The sequence below is a fragment of the Periplaneta americana genome, chromosome 4 (assembly GCF_040183065.1).
Source record: "Periplaneta americana isolate PAMFEO1 chromosome 4, P.americana_PAMFEO1_priV1, whole genome shotgun sequence".
NCBI classification, from domain to species: Eukaryota; Metazoa; Arthropoda; class Insecta; order Blattodea; family Blattidae; genus Periplaneta; species Periplaneta americana.
This window is the reverse complement of record NC_091120.1, coordinates 125,805,990-125,826,785: the sequence shown is the minus strand read 5'-3', so window position 1 is coordinate 125,826,785 and position 20,796 is coordinate 125,805,990. Positions and strand designations below refer to the sequence as shown.

The following is a 20,796-nucleotide window of genomic DNA, read 5'->3' as shown; positions in this document are numbered from 1 at the left end:
CATTTCAAGTGAATGATAAATACTTGTACATACGAAGTAGTTCCCTTTAAGTTGAGTACGCTGCGTAGTAACGTCACAGTTACATTATTTGATACATATTAATTTTAAATTCAATTTTATGTGTCAAAATGGCAGAAATTATCTACACAAATAAAGGCAAGCCAGTGTTCCTATTGCATTCATTTTGCTACCATTCACACTCGATGAACCGTAGAACCACCATACGCTACTGAAATGCGAACAAGGAGCAATGTGTGATGTCCATTGTACCACTAATGCAGATATGGAAAATCTAACAGTCTTAGAAAATGGAGCGAATAATCATGAAAACTGTTTCCGTTGAAAGCGAGGCCTGGAAAATTGTAAATCAATTAAGGAAAAGAGCAGAGGCATCCCCAACGAATCCAGCTTTTCTCATAAACCTCCAAATTCCATCTTCCAGTGTACCAAAGTACACCCAAAATCAGGAACGCATAGCGGAAATGGTACGCAATTGTCAGGGATATAAGTAAAACAATTGTGTTGAGACCTGAGAGGTATGACTAACAGAGTTGAAAGGAATCCCACTGAACCCCACCCAGAGTCAGAAGATGAAAAAAACTGGTGCCATATAATGTAAATGTATTGTATAAATAGGTACACAATAGACTATTTTATAATATCGACATATTTAGAATAAATTGAAAAATGTATCTACACAATATATAAATTAGACGAGATGGTCTGGGCAAATTGTCTTGTACAAAATACTGCATGTACAACCGGACAATAATATGCTTGGACTAATGGTCTGGGCAAAGTGACTTGGATAAACTAAGTATGGACATTGTACAACTGGACAATAAATGAGACGAATCTCCAACCATTATTATACTACCGTACTGCAGATGATAGATGAAATGAATGGAAGGTGAAAGTGTGTTAGTGGAATGACAAAGGAAAACGGGAGTACCCTGAGAAAATCCCAATGCAATGTCTGCTTTGTCCCCACAAATTTCACCACTACCTTGCTGGAAATCGAACCTGTTCCTCCTGGATGGAAGAGCTAATTTGTTAGCGTTTAGCCACAGACGCGGCTTCATCTTATGATTCACTTTCTTGTAATACGACATATAAAGAAGAATTAAGTGTTGTGATGCTACACAAAGTTTTTGGCTTGTCCTGTGTATGTTCATATTAATTATGTTTATACTCAAATGTTGGTCACATTTCTTTAATACATATTCGGTATAGAAACACCTTTATGTATAAATATTTACTGGACCTTTTTTCTAGTTGCTTGAACTATCCCGACATAACAGATCCAAAAGATTGTGTCATGATTAGATGTGGGGGAAATAATTTAAATACCGATATATTGATATTGCATTATATTGCAAACCTAATTTCGATAAACGATATATATTGCAGAAAATATATCGGTATATCGAAACGATTCGATATATCGCTATCCCGTAAGCAAAGTAATAGATACTAATGCAATTAAATTTGTGGGTGTACATTTATTCCAATAAACTTAAATTTTAATAGCCTATTATGTAGTTCCTAACCTAAATCAAAATTATGGTGGAGGTAAGATGAGCTTAAATGACACAATGGGAAAGTGTTAAGTGAACTCTATATGGGTCAGTATTTGACGCTGAAACATACATTCATTCATTCATAGTGTTCTGCTCAAAGGCAGGTATTTCACTGCAAACAGAGCATTCTCCACTCTTTCCTATTTTCTACCTTCCTCTTTGTCTCCTCGTATGATCCATATATCTTAATGTCGTCTATCGTCTGATATCTTCTTCTACCCCGAACTCTTCTCCCGTTCACCATTCCTTCTAGTACATCCTTCAGTAGGTAATTTCTTCTCAGCCAATTCCTTTTCCTCCTCCTGATCAGTTTCAGCATCATCTTTCTTCATCCACTCTTTCCAACACAGATTCGTTTCTTACTCTGTCTGTCCATTTCACACGCTCCAGCCTTCTCCATATCCACATTTCAAATGCTTCTATTCGCTTCTTAGTAATGTCCATGTTTCTGCCCCATATAATGCTACACACCACAGAAAGCACTTCACTAGTATCTTCCTTAGTTCTTTCTCCAGAGGTCCGCAGAAGATGCTCCTTTTTCTATTAAAAGCTTCCTTTGCCATTGCTATTCTCCTTTTGACTTCTTGGCAGCAGTTCATGTTACTGCTTATAGTACACCCCATGTATTTGAAGCTGTCCACTTGCTCTACTGCCTCATTTAGAATTCACAAGTCTACCTTCTTTACTTTTCTTCCTATGACCATGGTTTGCGTCTTGTTGGCAATTATCTTCATTCCATACTGCTCACAGCTGTCATTTAGCTACAGTAGCTTATCCTTTAGTTTTATCTAACAATGCCATATCAGCAAATCTTAAACACTTTTTTCTTCTTCCTCCTACTATCACTCCTCCTATGTTCTGAAAACAGTTCTTCACTAAATCCTCCAAGTAGATGTTGAACAAGGTACGTGATAAAGGGCATCCTTGTCGTACTCTTCTCCCTGTTTCACTTGCTTCTGACATTTCTTCTTCTTTGACTCGTTTCATTTGTATGTTACTGAAAAGCCTTCTCTCTTTCCAATCCACTCCAATTTTCTTTAGGATCCCCATCAGTTTTTTTTTTTTTCCAATCCACGATTCAGTTATTCTAATTTTATATAGGATTCAATCGAGGAAACAAATATAATGCTCTTTTCTAGATAACAACGTAATCATTTTTAAATGTAAGTAATCAGTACTTAGAATGTTACAAGTTTTAACAAACTTCACAATTGATTTGATACAAATCTTCTATAGTAAGTTCCCATTGCAAGTTATTGTTACATTCCAACATTCCAAATCTCAATGGTGGTGGTGGCGATTATAATAATGATGTTGATTATAATGATGGTGATTATGGAGATAAAATTTTTATGTAGGCCTACTAAAATATAGGCTATAATAAGAAAACAATGTTAGTACTAGGTTGTGCATAGAAATCCTAGCCGTAAACAAATCTCAAACCAGTATTACATCCTTGTTTCTCTTTCCATTTAAAAACAAAGAAATAAAAGTTTTGAAGTCAAACGGTTCCTTTTCGGAGTGGCAGTTGTTCCTGCCTTGGAGAAATTAATACTAAAACAGTAGTAAATAAACCTCTCGTCTCAGTCTCACGTTCGCACACGTTGGATTTTGAATTTGGTACTGAATATTAAATAGTTTGAATTCGAATTCTAGACCAGCCAATCAGAGAAAGGCATTGATTGGATTGGATATTTCAAGATTGCACAATTATGTAACTGCCCACTTTCATTAACGCCATTTCTCAGGGAATTATCGGAGTTAACTAGTGTGGATTTTGTTGTTCATAATAATTCCACAAAAACAAAAACAAATATAAAAAAAACGATAAATTTATGAGAAAACCGATATATTATACGATATATTGAATCAAAATTTCGATATCGATATATCAAAACGAAACTATCGGTATTTCGTAAAAACCGATATATCGTTCACATCTCTAGTCATGATCCTAATTTACAGCTTGGAAGTAGTTTCCAAACGTCGAAGATAGTAGGTCTCAACACACGGAGAGAAACTCCAAATTCTTCTTTTGCACACAATCACCATGTAAGTTTAAAGTTGCATTAAAATGCCACGAATTTAAGCCAATCATGTTATCTGCTGCAAAAACGTGGATACGCACCAAACATGTTAAAGACTATGCTCTATAAATTAGAAAAGAGGTGCTAAGACAAATTTGTGACAACGATATTTTGGGGATTAGGAGATCAGAATTGTTTATCTTTAAACTAACATTTCATGCAGAAGACATACAGAGTGGTTACAAAGTCCCGTTACCCCCTACCAGTATCTGTGTTATACATGTTTTTGTACTCTTATGATGTTTATTGGTATGTCTAATGTGTGTTTCAGATAATTAATACTCAACATGGGCGATACAAGTGATTACACCATCAAGTGATTAATGGCAAGCAGTTGGGTTCACGACAGGCCACGAACTGGAAAGACGATAGAAGAGGAAGTGTATGTGAACGAATTATCGAATACTGACTTGGCGCGAAGAATGGACGTATGTGCAGCTCTTCTGACAACATTTGACACCATCCCAAAGCGGAGTAAGGTGATATTTAGTGACGAATGCGCCATATACCGAAGCTCTCGGTCCCGGAATGTGGTGTTTTGGTGTAAGAACAATCCATACTTTTATGCAGAGGTGGAGCAGAATCCTCCCTATACCATGATATGGGTGAACCCAACTGCTTGCCATAATGCACTCTTCGATGGTGTAATCACTTGTATCGGCCATATTGGGCATTAATTATCTTAAACACACATTAGGCATGCCAATAAACATCATCCGACTGAGCCACGCCGGTGGCCTGTAGGAAGAGTGTCTAGATATAATGCATGCGTTGTACCCTGTACAACTTACGACGGAGAAGAGAAGACGTCTTCACTATAGAAACTATGGAAAGAGAAGAACACGGAAATAAGCATTTGCTACGACAGAAATAGGCTATAAGTGGGACGGTGAAACAATAACTCATCTGAACTTGATTTGGATGTATAAATAAAAAGTTCTTGTACACTATAGCGTGTTTTTGCTGTTAAAAATGAAACCAGTTTTCAGACTTATTATAAGGTTGTCAATGGTATGATGTTGCCTTGCCACTATCAGTTCTGTGAAGTCTTATTCAATTGTAGATACTCATCGACAACAACTCGCAGGTCTAACTCCGCATTAAGTTTACTTTTATATTTGTTATTCAAGAAAATCAAAGCAGGCAATGTATTCTCACACAAGTATGTTAATAAAAATGATATTCGGTGTTTCATTGCAATTCGGAAAACGTTGAGAACAACTCGCAGATCTAACTCCACATTAAGTTTACTTTTATATTTGTTATTCAAGAAAATCAAATCAGGCAATGTACCCTCACACAAGTAGGCTATGTTGATAAAAATGATGTTCAGTGTTTCATTGCAGTTCGGAAAACATTGAGAATCATAAGTCTTGCACGCTTCCAGAATTGCAACTGGTTCGTTGAAGTAAATATAATTTTAAGGAAAAATCGGAATATAACTAACTTCTCCTCTTCTTTGACGTGCAACTATTTTTGTCACTAAGAAGGTGATTTCATCCAATTATTTTTGTTATTGTAGGAAGAAATATATTCCTGTATTTTAATATTAACGAATAAATATATACTATATACAGTATATATTTTTTCATATTTCCAACGATATCCGACGACAGATCATAATCATTTGGTGCAATGAAGTTACTAAGTGTGGGTAATGATTGAAATACTCGGCTAATAACTTGTACAGGCCACATATTTAATTTCTTTATCATTGTTTTAATCTCATCCTGAATGTGATCACTGTTAAAGTTGGACTGGACTTTAAAAATAAAAATATTAGGTAGTTTGGCAAAACTTGGAAGCCAAGAGAAGTACTTTCGACGATCTCGTTCCTCTTAAAATCTGTTCTGAAAAGTCTGAGATAAAACATATCGCAACAATCTCAGAAAAATCAGAGAAAGTGGTAAAGTTAAATTTAATCAAAATCAGTGGCGGCTCCTGACTTCGAACTATGTGATGTACAACAGTATATGAAATAAAGAAAAAAGTTTTTGTTCTGAAAACAATTACAAAAATGCATGTAATGTCGATTAATAGATCGTTGCTCAATGAAATCATAAAGCAAACATTTAAATAGCAAAATAATGAATATATCCTAAGAAATCCACATACCTTACTTAAAGAGAAAATCCACTTTTCTCTCTTTTCCATTCGAAAATCTCTCGATTACTCGCTGGTTGAAGTCCGGGATATTCAGGATGAAGTCTTGCTCTATGGGCACCATTGCTAGGACTGACTGTTTTGGGTCACGATATTTCTTAGAAATGATTTTATAACCTTCAGAGTCGCCATAGGAATTGTAATCAACACACTCTACAGCCTCACAGATTCACTGGAGGTCTCTGAAAGATTATTCAGTCGAATGAAGTCTAAAAATCTTAAACCCGGCATGTTTCTAAACTCTTGTCATGTGTGTATAACACCTACTACGTAGTTCCGTTCTGAACTTTTAAAAATCCAGATATGAGTAGTAAATAATAGGTAGAAAGTTTGAATAGATTTTGTGGAAATCTTTTGCTCTAATGTAAGAACTTTTTGAGGAGAGAAAAGGATGCTGCAACAAGATGTCCAGTAAATCTGAATCTTTCTTTTGCTTCGGATTTTGATCACGTTGCAAATTTCTTTGGCTTTCCTTTGCATTCCAGAGCTTTAGTCTTCATCTCTCTTGCTTCGACTGGAATCTGGCACAGTTCATCTATTCTGCTACTAACATTAAAGGCCTCCTCACACCAACGCGAAATATTCGCAGCCGTGGCGGCGACGAATATTTCTCGAATATAGCGGCAACGAAATTCGCACGTTCCCCCACACCATCGCGAAATATTCGCAGCGGTGGCGAAGACGAAAATATCGAATATGCAGCGGCATATCATGTCGAACCTCCTATAATAGTCAATCAATCGCACTGTTATTTTTATCATTGGCAAGCCAATATCTGAGAAAGCATAGAAAAAAATTCGAAATCAAAATAGTTTTTAAAACATGGAAGAAAAAGACATTTACACCTAAAAGTTAGTTAGCGGCAATTTTTTTTATTTTTCACGTTAGATTGGAATCAAAGTGAGTGAAATGTTGATATAGAATGGACATTACTTTTAAAAGTTGCCGCTATTGAAAATCTTTGCTGATTTTCAAGTTACGGCGAGTTAAATAAAAGAGCATTTTCACTTGGCGAAGAACTCAAGACAACCTGTCTGTTAATGAAGAAATATTCGCTCTGATTTCAGATTCGCGTACAAAATATTTTCATCTCTTAAAGTTTAGTTAATCGTGTGTTTTGAAATGTAATAATAAATATTGAAATAAGTGTAATTGAAATATTAGAATAAATGTAACTAAAATATTAAAATAAATGTAATTAAAATATTAAAAGAATATAATCAAAATGGCGGACAATGATACCTAGTATTTAGAGAGCCTTAGATGTTGTACTAGCTGTTGTAAACGTTGCCAAAGAACTGATAGATATGTAGGAGAGAACACATAGAAATAAGAAAGAAGTGTACGTGAGAAAGTAGAGTCTAAACAGAGAAAAAGTGCATCGGAAACAAGAAGTTGAGGGTACCTAAAAAAATCCCTATAAAACGAATATCCAGAAATCCCTTATAAACATGAATTATCATCCCAACAGATATAAATAATTGAAAATAGTGAAATGGAAATGAAAGATCCTTTATTAATATTTTTTATTCGTACTCACTGAAAGATTCTCGGTCATTTAGCAATTTTCTAGGAATTGATGAGAATACGTTCAACGAACTCCTAACATCAATACAGTCATATTTTTGGAAACAATTATTTTACTTTAATTGTCAGCGTTTTTATTGATGATATAATATAATATAATATAATATAATATAATATAATATAATATAATATAATATAATATAATATAATATATTATAATATAGCATAACATAACATAACATAACATAACATAACATAACATAACATAACATAACATAACATAACATAACATAACATAACATAAAATAATATAGGCCTAATAATAATGCGTCTAATAATTCCTCCTCAATGGCGTATTTTTCATGTAGTTAATTTTCATCATTAGATACAAAATCAAAACCATACCGACTTTTACTATACTTTTTAGCAAAGTAATATGACATGAATATGATAGGAGGAAATTCACAAACGATTAGGGAAAACACACAAAAATTGTACTTGAAGCAAGTAAAGCGATAGGTTTGGAATTAAATCCCGAAAAGACAAAGTATATGATTATGTCTCGTGATCAGAATATTGTACGGAATGGAAACAAAAATTGGAGATTTATCTTTCGAAGACGTGGAAAAATTTAAATATCTTGAAGTAACAGTAACAAATATAAATTACACTCGGGAGAAAATTAAACGCAGAATAAATATGGGAAATGCCTGTTATTATTCAGTTGAGAAGCTTTTGTAATCTAGTATGCTGTCAAAAAATCTGAAAGTTAGAATTTATAAAACAGTTATATCACCGGTTGTTCTGTATGGTTGCGAAATGTGAACTCTCATTTTGAGAGAGGAACAGAGATTAAGGGTGTTTGAGAATAAGGTTCCTAGAGAAAATATTTGGGGCTAAGAGGGATGAAGTTACAGGAGAATGGAGAAAGTTACACAACGTAGAACTGCGCGCATTGTATTCTTCGCCTGACACAATTAGGAACATTACATTTTTCTCGTTTTTGCATTAATTTGATTCGCAGAATCGATAAATCTTACAGGATGAGATTAAAAAAAAAAGAGCAGTGGTTAGATAAAGAGTTTGTATGTGATTTAAATGCTATAAAACCTACTCTACAGAAAAGAGGAGGACCACAGGCAAAGTTTGGGGAGAGCAGTAGTAGGTCTAAGCGTAGAAAAGCTCAAAATGTAAGAAAATCTGCAGAGATTGCGAAAAATTTAACATTCGCTGCAAAAATAAAGTAAGTGCAGAAATAACCTGCATTGACAGAAATATCATCCACAGATGTGGAATTATACTTAAAACCATATCCTCTGGATCTGAAATAAACACAAATGAATTTGAAAAATATGCAACTGAGACTGCCAGATTAATTGTTTCACTGTACTCTTGGTATCCCATGCCTGTCACTGTACATAAAATACACATTCATGGTTCGACTATTATTTCCGAGGTATTACTTCCAATTGAATGGCGAATTTACAAAACGACTTATGTCCCTAGAAGTAGTTTTGAGAAAATTAAAGAAAACTGTTTTTGACTTCGCTGAACCATATATTGTTACAATATAATTTTTTATATGTAAGAGATATATAAGAGAAAAATTTTTAGTATAAAAATTCATACTTTTCTACTCTTCTTCAGGTTGTAAAAAATTTAATTATCTTCTGCAAATTAACTTCAATTCTGCATCATAATTATTAGGTTATTGACACATAAACATGTTTAACTAAATGTATTTAGGCTATACCAAAATCATAAAATAACCTTACTGCAATTGTTGAACAATATTATTTTGAACAAATTTTTAATCACAAGAGCACAGACCTCTGATGGAGAAAAGTATGATGTTGAAGAAATGTTTCTGCGCACATATTGCCATTAAGAATTTCATTATTGGGCTGTTCTTATTTTGTCCCGGACAGTTCTTTAATATAGTGGATGTGACATAGTTATCAAAGTAGTGTGCAGGAGAAAATTACATACCTCATTAAGACGTTTCTTGGCCTGCCCCTCATGGTAGACACAAAAGGACATTTCACTAGTTTTCATGCTGTGCACAGAGAAAACTGAGACGGTGAGCTGGCGATAGTAGTACGTATCCTGAACTGGTGTTAGACAAGCATACATTTTTCATGTAGTCAAATGTGACAGCAAGAAAATCCTCTCTCTCAAGATACTTAACTTGGATCCATTTTGCAATACTTTTTACTTCAGCTACAAGTTTAGCACGATTACTGAACATATTGCTTTTCATTTTAATGCTCTGTTTTTCAAACGTAATAAATTTTCTGAACTGAAGAATTACCAATGACAACAGACAAAAAAAATTTGTCAGCTGATTATATAATTAAAATTACATATTATGTAAGTTTCTTCAGTACTTGACAGGCAAAACAACTTAAGACCAGGACTAAATTCGTTTTACCCCTTAACCAAACATTCTGCTGCTATGGAAAACTATACAAAAGTGGTGGATAAAAGTCATTCTGTTACTAAAAGATGACCCTTGCACACAGTAACATAATCATGCTCGCAACTCAGAACCCCCAAAATGTGGACTTAAGTCGTTTTGCAAATTTACCATTCAATTGGACAAATGTCGGAAGAAGCACAAGAAGCAAGGTATAAACACCTTAAGCAATTTCGTGAACAGTATGCCAGAAAGATTTCAAGAGAGGCCACTAATCGGGATGTATTCAATCGACTCCTTGCCGCCTCTGATCCTTTTATAACATCCTTCCGCCAAGAGAACCGAAACAAGATACAAGAAAAGGATACTACATGTGGAAGTCATAAACCTATTGAGTTCTGAAACAAACAAGGGACGGCTCAGGCCTACTGCAAGCGCAGTCATAACTTTCGGTACTAGTAACAGTGACCAATGAACATTCTTTACAGTGCTGAAGTGTTTCTGAATCTGAATTGTGTACGTGCTCACTTAGAATTTATTATTTATTAAGTGCCTCCATGATAAATATAATAAAGAGTGTAGTTACTTTAACGTGAAACAACCATTAAAAAGTTACTATAATAAACAGTCATGAACATAATCGTAAAATGTTTGTAATACTTAATGCACAGATTAATTCAATGAATACTAATAATATATATAAAGTGTTAAATTAAGCGCTTTTATTATGGAGAAAAAAACTGGGTCTACCACTTCACTGTTCAAGTATACCCAGCGGAACGCGAGCCCTCAGTTGAGAAACACTGTCCTAAGATAAGCAAGTAGACCTGATATATTGTTAATATGATATTATCTTTCAGTTGGTACCAAAAATTGGTAAAAAAAGTGGTAAAGTGGCTTTTAGTATTTTTGGCCAGCTTTTATGCCTCTAGGAAACACTGTGCGGCGGCAAAAAAAAAAACCGCGCAGGAGGCGAATCTAAATTCCAACGCTGCAGTTTCGCAGGCGCCCGGCGATATCTTCGCGCCGGTGTGGGCACACTCATATACCGCAATGTTCAGTAGTGGCAAAAAAACAGGAGCGACCCTTGTAGCTGATTTCAGAGCCTTGTTCACTCCAGAGCACGATAGACTGGTAACTAAGACTTTAGTGTTTCAAATCCTGCGTGGGAAGGAAACTTTTTTCTTTCCTCGTTCAGATTTATTCCCAATACTTTTCGATTGCTGGTAACATTCATGTTCTGGGAATAATAAGTTAATTAAGTAGTAAAATATCGCTGCAATCGAAAAGTATTGGGAATAAATTTGAATAAGGAACAAAAAAAAGTTTCCTTCCCAGGCAGGATTCGAACCACGAAAGTCTTAGTTACCAGTCTGTCGTACTTTGGAGTGAACAAGGCTCTGAAATCAGCTACAAGGGTCGGTCCGGTTTTTTAGCCACTGTACATAACAAAGCTCCTACAAACTGTGAGGTTCTCGTCACAATTAAGAGCCCATAGATGCCAGTCAGATTAACAGTTATCTAAATGTGACGGTAATGGAATTTAGATTTAAAAATAATAGCACTCACAAACAAAAATTAAAACACTTAACGAGGAAAATGTTGGTGGTAGTGCAAACCTGAAGCGGCCGCCACTGATCAAAATGCTATTTGAAAACACACCTTGGTTCCGCGGACCACAGATTGGAAACTGCTGGGCTATAGGAGGAGGAGGATGGTGATTATGATGGAAAATTGGCCAAATTATGACAAGAAATTTGAATTACAACTTTCCAGGAATCAAGCATAGAAAGAGAACATAAAAAATTGCTGCCAGTCCATTTTTCAGCTTGTGTAGCGTAAAATGAAACGGAAATTGTTATTTTAACTCTTTCTAGCACTATTACAGACCTATTGTCTTATTAATACGACGTTTTAAGTGTAGTGACGTATGTAATAAACGAGCTGTTGTGAACGTAGTAGGTACTTAAAATTAAATTACAGATCCTGAAATTGAAGAGGATAAGAATTGCTGTACAAATTAGCGAGAAGTATGAATGAGGAATTATCACTTCCAACTGTTGCGGAAATGAACAGGCCATGGATGATGAACTGACAAAAACAGGAAGTAACGAGAACCGGAGAATTGTGAATGTTTTTAATTAGCATCTGTATCCTTTCGACTCAAAAGGAGACATCGCGAGCTGGAAACGGAGTATGCTAATGAAACCCATATGAAGTTACATAGTTTAAACTGAAAACTTGCTTTTGAACGTAACTTAATCATTTATACACGGAGTCGGACCATTATTTAAAAACATTTTTAAACGTCATTCAGTTTCGTGATTGCAGTTCATATTCCATCAGCGCACCCTATCCAGCAGGTAACGTCACAGATAAATAAGTAGGCTTGAGGTCATAAGTTCAGATCTCTTAATTTGTCTTCATTTTAGCTAATTGTTTTACCCTAATACTTTTTAATAGGTTTTTTATTTTCTATTGGCCTATACCTATACATGTTTCTCTTTATTGAATGCCTTACTTACAAATGGCTTTTAAAGAACCCGCAGATTCATTGCCGCCCTCACATAAGCCCGCCATCGGTCCCTATCCTGTGCAAGATTAATCTAGTCTCTATCATCGTATCCCATCTCCCTCAAATCCATTTTAATGTTATCCTCCCATCTACGTCTCAGCCTCCCCAAAGATCTTTTTCCCTCCGACCTCCCACGTCTGGATTTAATGTTACTAATTATGTCAGGTGAAGAATACAAAGCGTGCAGTTCTGTGTTGTGTAACTTCCTCCATTCTTCTGTAACTTCATCCCTTTCAGCCCCAAATATTTTCCTGAGAACCTTATTCTCAAACACCCTTAATCTCTTTTCCTCTCTCAAAATGAGTGTCCAAGTTTCACAACCATACAGAACAACCGGTAATATAACTGTTTTATAAATTCTAACTTTCAGACTTTTTGACAGCAGACTAGATGACAAAAGCTACTCAACCGAATAATAATACGCATTTCTCATATTTATTCTGCGTTTAATTTCCTCCCGAGTGTAATTTATGTTACTGTTGCTCCAAGATATTTGAATTGTTTTCACCTCTTCAAAGGATAAATATCCAATTTTTATATTTCCATTTCGTACAATATTCTGGCCACGAGACATAATCATATACTTTGTCTTTTCGGAGTTTACTTCCAAACCTATCGCTTTACTTCAAGTAAAATTTCCGTGCTTTACCTAATCGTGTGTGGATTTTCTCCTAACAAATTCACGTCATCCGCATAGACAAGAAACTGATGTAACTCTTTCAATTCCAAACCCTCTCTGTTATCCAGAACTTTCCTAATGGCATATTCTAGAGCGAAGTTAAAAAGTGAAGGTGAAGGTTCGTTCCAACAAGCTGTTCATGGATCAGTTCAAGTACGGTTCCTGTACCATCTTATGCGCATGCGCTAGTTGAGCATCTGCTATGGGATTGAAACTGGACTGGATGTTGTTGGAACGCTTTCGCGGATCGTTATGTACTAAATCCATAGATGCTATAACTGTGATCATCTTTGCTAAGAACGGGATGCTTAATTATTATCGTTTCGCAGCTAATTCTAATTGCAGAAAATATAATTTCGATAATTTTCTACAAAAAGATAACAAAAAAATATGGAAGGGAAGAATTCCGCTAATTCAATGCCGTGTACTGGGGGATTCTCATCTAAAAATAGTTCTTTTTTTAATTATTAATTTATCTACGTTATTTATTATACTTTTAATCAAAGCTGCATGTTGAAATTGTAATTAACTATTTCAGTACCCAAATAATTTCCATTCCCTTTCTTTTTGGCGAAAATTTAAATTAAATCTCTAATTTTATTATTCGTCTGCACTGTCACTTTTCACCTTAACCTCATTGATGTGAACAGTCGATCATGTCTTTCTTCAGTATCCAGGAGACTTTGGTGAGCTTATGCGCATGCGCCTCTCGCGTACTCTTCCGTACATGCCTCAATCCGCTGACTATTTCTGACCGTTCCTGACCCGTATCAAAAGTTTGTTGTATCGCCCGACTGCAGTACATGTTTCCGGTTCAGGACTGGTTTGGAGTGTGTTGGAACGCTTTTTCTGTACTGCGCATGCTCACGATAGTTACGGACGGTTCCTGACTGTTATTGGAACGAACCTAGTGCGTCTTTATTGAATTCCATGTATACTGTTTTCGCTGTAAGAAAAATCCTAATGTAAACATAAGCATGTTGCTGTCATACCCGTGATTGGCTCCCAGTCGAAACACTCACATGACGCAGGAAAATATAGTTCGTATTTGGAAACCATAATCTTGTCTTATTTGAGAATAAAAAATTTAACTCTAGCTGTTAAATACGATGAAACATATAACTTCACTCATATATGTAAAACGCTATGTAAAAGAAAAGCTACTTTTATATTTTATGTACTATGAATGCGGATGAATACCAACAGTAATACCGAGGTAGTCTGTTCTTGTAACAAGCTGGCGTCACTTGAGCTCGTAGTTGTTCACGTAAGCACGTGGTACTGAAGTATAGCTTCTGCATCCTCGGTGTGTTTGGTTATTAAACATAAGAATGGAAACCCTCTCAAAAGCAGAGAAAAACAAATAGTCTTAAATGTATATAATAAGTTAAATGAGTTTTAATTATAGTAATTATAAAGTAAATGTTTCCTAAGCAAACGAAGCATAGTAGTGAGCTTAGGCCTACTTGACGAGTAACGGGAAATGTTTAACATGAAACAGAATGTACAACAGTAGGCGGGAATACGCACTGAGAATCTATGTTGCCAATCAGCGGCCAATGAAGCCTCACTTGAGTCACGTGCTATTGTTTACATTAGAATTTTTCCTACAGCGAAAATATTATAGGTATAAATCCATTTCTATGTCACTCTATCTATTAGTCCCCTTTCAGGGAAGGGTACGGACTGGGACTGTCCCCACATGCAGGCCGCTCGGGTGGGTCCATTGTACTACCTAGGATGGAATGGTGTGCATGCCCTACAGCCCTCCGCGCTACAGATTCCCCTGCGCGCCGCCTCCGAATTCCCCTACAGCCCACATGATCCCTTTTTACCTCTCCACGTAGGCCTCACTCCGGTCCCACGAGTTAACATGAGCCCAGTGGAGAGCCCACGGTGCATAGCGCCACCACCAACAACGAATGACCACATGTCTACGAGATCCAATTCGTGGGTGACCGCAGCCGGCTCTACATAGGAGCAAGGCCGAAACCTAGGAAAGTAACGGAGATTATAATAAAAGTGGCGAAATGTAATTATAATGACGAAATGAATCCGAGGTCCAGCGCCAGTCACGCAGCAATTCTGCTTCGATTGGTTGAAGGAAAGACTTGGAAAAGACCTAAACCGGGTAACTTGTCCTAACCAGAATTTGAACCCGGCCCCGCTCATTTTACGATCAGACGTGCTAACCGTTACTCCACAGCGGTGGACTTATGCCACTCATACATATTTGTATAGCAAATCAATCAATCAAATGAATGAATCAATCAATCAGGAAAAAGGGAGCGGATATCGTACTGGAGTGGTAAGCACAATAAGCCTCAGGCTGTTATGTAAGCTTTCGAACTCTCTTCCGTAAGAGAAAAGTGATTGTTTTTACATGCTAATAAATGATCTAAAATGAATGCATGGATTTTTCTCAATCATAGTTATAGGTCATTCGTTTCTAGTTCGTGTTCGCATTGGTTGTAGTTTTGTTTTTGAAAGAATTTTAGATAAGAGCACAAATAGCCGTAGGAGCTGACGTCCCCTTTTAAAACCGCATTAACTATGTCATAGACCATATGGTCTGTCATAGTCTGAATGCAACGATTTTTTTTTTTGTCTACTCAGGTTGTGACGTTCTCATGGTATTACTCGACCGAGGCGAGTGGAGCCGCGGGCGTAATGTGAATTATCGCGATGCGGTATTATGAACGCAGGAACAGTAGCGCCACGGCTCCGGGCTGCAGGTCTCCACTGGCCTTGGTCGAGTGATACCTAATGTCACTAGGAGCGACGTATTCAAAATATCCTTAAATGAATTAATTAATTGTGTTAAAACTCTACGCTGTCTGTTCTTTAAAGTTACTTTTTCATTATGTGTGTACGTCAGTTATTTCAATTGAAACAAAGAAATTAATTTGAGAGACTGGAGATAACTTAAGAATTAAGAAATAATATCGAGACTATAAAAAGAGCAAATGACTCAATAAAACATTAGCCAATGATAAATGCAACTATAAAAAACGTTTGAAAGCCGAAAGAAAATAAATAATGTTATTAACAGATTGACTGCACATGTTTAACATAACATTATCATACGACACTAATATATACCCCTGATTCCGCCTGCGAAACTGTTAAATATCTTCCACATGCCAGATATTTGGGCTGCCTAAACAAAAATGAACGGCTTAAATCAGACATTCTGTATAATCAACGAGCTAGAAAGATAGAGTGGATGTTGCACAGCCATATTTGAAGCAAATTAAAAGCGCGTCCTCAATTTATAAGTACCAAAAACAAAGATGGGCGTGGTGATAAGTAAGGGTCGAGTCGAGGTGTTTGTCAATATTTCGTTGACATAAATCAATTCAGGTGAGGTGTAAAAAACCTAGTGTTTCGTAAAAAAAATTTGACTTACATGCTAATAACTTAATCTAAAATACAGCACTTGTGTGCGAGATTTGTTGTAAGGCTAACGGTAATTTAAAATTTATTCTTGAGCTATTCTTACAAGGAAAGCTAAAGAATGATCTGAACAAAATTGCCATGTACGTCTGACAAGACTTCCAGCAAATATACTGAAGGAAATGTTACTATTTTGAAGTTTTTTAAATGCGGCCTGCAAGACTGCCTATAAAATAAAGAAGTATGATTCGAATGATTTTTTTAATTGTTTGCCATTCTTTACAAGTTGCAAAACTATATATTATACTATAAGATATTATAGAATGAAAGTAGGCCCTAACTGTAGTAAACAAACTTTATCTCTAAGGTTGTAACTTGAGTAAAACATGAGTCATCTCAACACGCTTCTAGATTTTTATTTTTTCAATTATGTATAATTGTGTTCTTTCTTGTCCCTTCAGTCAAAATACTGCCAACAACAATATGGCCTACACGAAACTTTTGCAGAATTTTGGGTGCCATTGTCGAAATACTATTTTAATATTGTATTGCTGTTAGGTTTTAACTGGGTTTTAAATTAAATTATAATGATTTTATCCGTATTTAGGTTAAGTCCATTATTTGTGAACCATTTAGGTACTTGGTTGATCGTTTGTTTCCGAAGTAGGCCAACGTTTTATAAGTTACAGCGAGGAGGCGGATGTTGATGAAAAGTCATCTTATTTTTCATATTAGGACGATGTCTATTAATATAGAAATGCTTTCTATATTAAAATCAACGTAAAAAATAATTTTTATATTGCATTTTTTTACGTTTTTGAACTAATAGGTGATTTTTATATATTTTTAGGCTTTTTGGTCATTTTTAATACTTTGAAGAACTTCTAGATCATTTGGAATGCAATTTACTTTCTTCTTTACCGATAGGTTTGTTAAATCATTTTCTAACCAAATAGGTAAATATAAATTATCTACTGAATAAGTGAATAACAGTGAAATTTGAGTTTCATAGTTTGGAACAGACTCTAAAGTCCATCCCTCATTCCACCGAAGGCTTCACTTCACACAGCGGAAGTAATATAAAACGCTTGACAGCAGCTTAGTTTAAGTGAGGACTTTCATCGCTTCTGTTCTTTTGTCGATACGAGGGTGTTTTAGAATTTGTGTTCTGGACAGACGTTGTGTCCTCAACATGGTTCGGAAGGGATGTCTGTTGTAGCAGACTGTATTTTTAACACAAAGATTGCAAGAATGCACGCTGCGCCCACAATTTGTTTTGTCATCCACACTCCCTCATCTGGAAGATCTGGTAACAAAAGTGAAGCGCGGAAGGAGACGGAGAATGAAGGCACTGACATGGACAACCCCTGATTGAAACACATTGTAAACCCTCATTAAAATCTACAGTTTTCCTTTAAAACCTTCATTTTGCTGTATGTTCTTTTCCTTTATCTTAGCCAAATTCCAGGAAGTTGCCTCTTCTCTCCGAGATTTGCAGGGCAGTCATTGAAACGAGGTGACTAATTTTTAAGAAGTTGTGGTGCGAGTACGGCGAATAATATTTAAATGTCCTTTTCTTTTAATTGTATGTTATTTTTCCATTAGTTTAAGGGCATTTTAATGATCATTTTAGTAGATTTTTAGGTCATCAACATCCGGTCTCTAGTATACCTCATTGTCTTCTTCTCTAAGCAGTAAGGACAGAATGAGCAGAAATACGGATATTACACAATTTTCTTCATTAAGAAAACCCTTAAAAGCACATAATACGAAGGTCTAGTGTATTTTTTTTCTGAAGATGAACAGTAAATTAAAAAATTGTAGGTACTGCGCTGAGCAGCAGGCGTCTTCTGTCGTAGTTGTTCATTATGTAGGCCTATTTATCTTCGAAGTGTCATTAACACAAAAAGTTATGCTCAGTGGGATACCATTTGTCTCGTTTCATATTTATTACCCACTGTTTCATCAGTTCCTTATTTTTAAAAAGTAACCTGATAAAAAGGAAAGTACTGTATATACTAAAGGGTATGCTGGGCTTTGTTACAGATGTACGCATGCAACAAAATGCTGCTAATTAACAAAACTATGCAATTAACGTCATAAAATTTAGAAGAATATGATACATTCTTCGTCTTTTTTCCTCTGCTACTGCAGTTATATGCAGCACAGACAAGAAATATATTTTGTTTTTTCTGGCTATCATCTCCGTATGCAGCACGTGGAAAGCAGACGAAATTATACAACAAAGACGCTTATTTAATGGCTTCCGTATTTCATCATAGCACCACCCAGAGCGCTGTACAATTTAAGCTAGCCCCTCTATAGACTATCTTTCTAGCTCGTTGGTATATATTATATATACAGAACCAAACCTGAAGGACCAGTACTCATGCAGTCATGCTACTCTCAACACTACAATCCGGCAAGCAAATCGCCAGCTTCCAAGGATAGTATTCCTGCTATTTGACGGCACTGTTGTCTGGCAAGTGGTCAGTCGCAAATTCAGTGAATTATTTACTTAGGGAAATAAGAGAATATTACCTGAATTTCAGAGCAGTTATTATTCAAAATAATCTCCCAATGCGTTCCATTCACATATTTGAACAATGTATAAAGTCCTGGAACACTCGCTGTACTCATCCTTACTAATATTGCATATCAACTTCCAGAGTACACTGATTATTTCCATAGCCATTTGATTGAAGATATCCTGTAGGTAAAAGTCGCACACCGACAAATCTGCAGACCGGGCAGGCCATAGTTCACTACTTATTACTTTGTCATTAAATATTTCACGAATGGCTACCATATAATGCACCGATGTGTGCGCTGTTGCGCCTCTTTCTGGAAAATGCGGAATTCTATTCTTTCTATATGAGAAGTTATGAAAAATTAACGAAATGTTGTTCACATAACGCTCTGAATCAATTGTTTCTTAAAAAATTCTATTCTTCATATATTAACCGCACACAATACTTTATGAGGACAATGTGTATATTCGGTATTCTAATGCCGAAATGCCGAGCATTTTAAGTCTTCATATAGCTACTCAGGTGAAACCAAGCTTTGCCAGGGAGAGAGAGAGAGAGAGAGAGAGAGAGAGCGAGAAAGAAAAGGAAGCAGTAGTCTACTGTATTGGATCACCAACTCTGTTGTAAATTTATTCTGTCATCCAAGGAGTAAATTGTAGGCACGTTGCTGAATCACTTGGATTAAATTTTTGTACCATTAACACCTTGGCTTAACGCTTAGAGGGATGAAACATAGCCTAATACATTTCAAACAACATACCACGAAACGTTGCGATATGTTCAATTATTATCTATGCTAGGTGACGGATACTGTTCTTAATTTCAACTCCATACTCACATATTCTCAAGTGTTTGTTCTGGAGATGAGTAAAAATAGCTGGAACAGTTTTCTTGAAACTTTCACAATTGAAACTGTTTCAGTGCAAAACAGTTTCGTGAAATAACCTGTTCCACTGTTCCAATAAGTGTTACACTACTCCAGTGATCACTTCAACTTTCCACATGGTTCCAAGAGATAAACAGTTCATTTTATAAACAGTTTCCCACCTCTTTGCTGTCTGCAAAGGCCACGTGTAGCGCTATTATCGAAAGTAGATATAATATAGATTTTCCACATGGCCTTCATGCAACAGTATGTAGGACCGCACAATTTACTTGTACGAATCAAATTACGTAATAAATTTGATATTATTAGCTGTCCATTGATGGAGAATATGTTTATTGTGCCCTGACATGGTGTTAGTTAATAATATACCGCGAAAAATATTACCGGATAATGTCCTATCGTTATTTTAACTAAACTCGATTCATTCTTAATTGTAGTTATTTACTTTACTCTTTAACAGTAACTACGAAAAATGACTTTCGTCGTCATAATATACTAAACAGCTGATCTAAGACGATTCAAGGGCTTTGAAACATGTTTTTGAAACAGATAATAAGTTGAAACAGAACACTTGGAACAGTTGACACTGATGTTGTAAACATATTCTTATAAAACTGTTTCTTTGAAACTGTTATTTTGGAACAATTTCGTTCATGAAACAGTTACAGTCGAAACTGTTTCTAAAGAACGGTTTATCCCATTTCTAGTTTGTTATGTTAGAGCACACACCGAACATCATTATTCTAATCGATAGGGTAACCTGTTTCTATCACTTATTAAATAATTAAATAACAATACACTGTTTCGATGGCTTAGCCTCTGAAAAACGACTCCGAAACATGCACAACCAGAACTGGTGCGACTTCAGTAGATATGTTGCAACGACGAAATCGCGTTACTGTACAGTGTATCTAATCATGGTTAAAATACGTTTATCTCGATATACTTCGGCAAAC

The 20,796-nt window shown here is 35.8% G+C and overlaps 1 protein-coding gene across 1 annotated transcript in view; it reads left to right on the top strand.

The window, feature by feature from the left end:
- The window catches only part of LOC138698185 (phosphatidylcholine:ceramide cholinephosphotransferase 2-like), a 582,479-nt gene that overhangs the window by 15,600 nt on the left and 546,083 nt on the right, over positions 1-20,796 (top strand). The gene's annotated exons all lie outside the window — the stretch shown is intronic.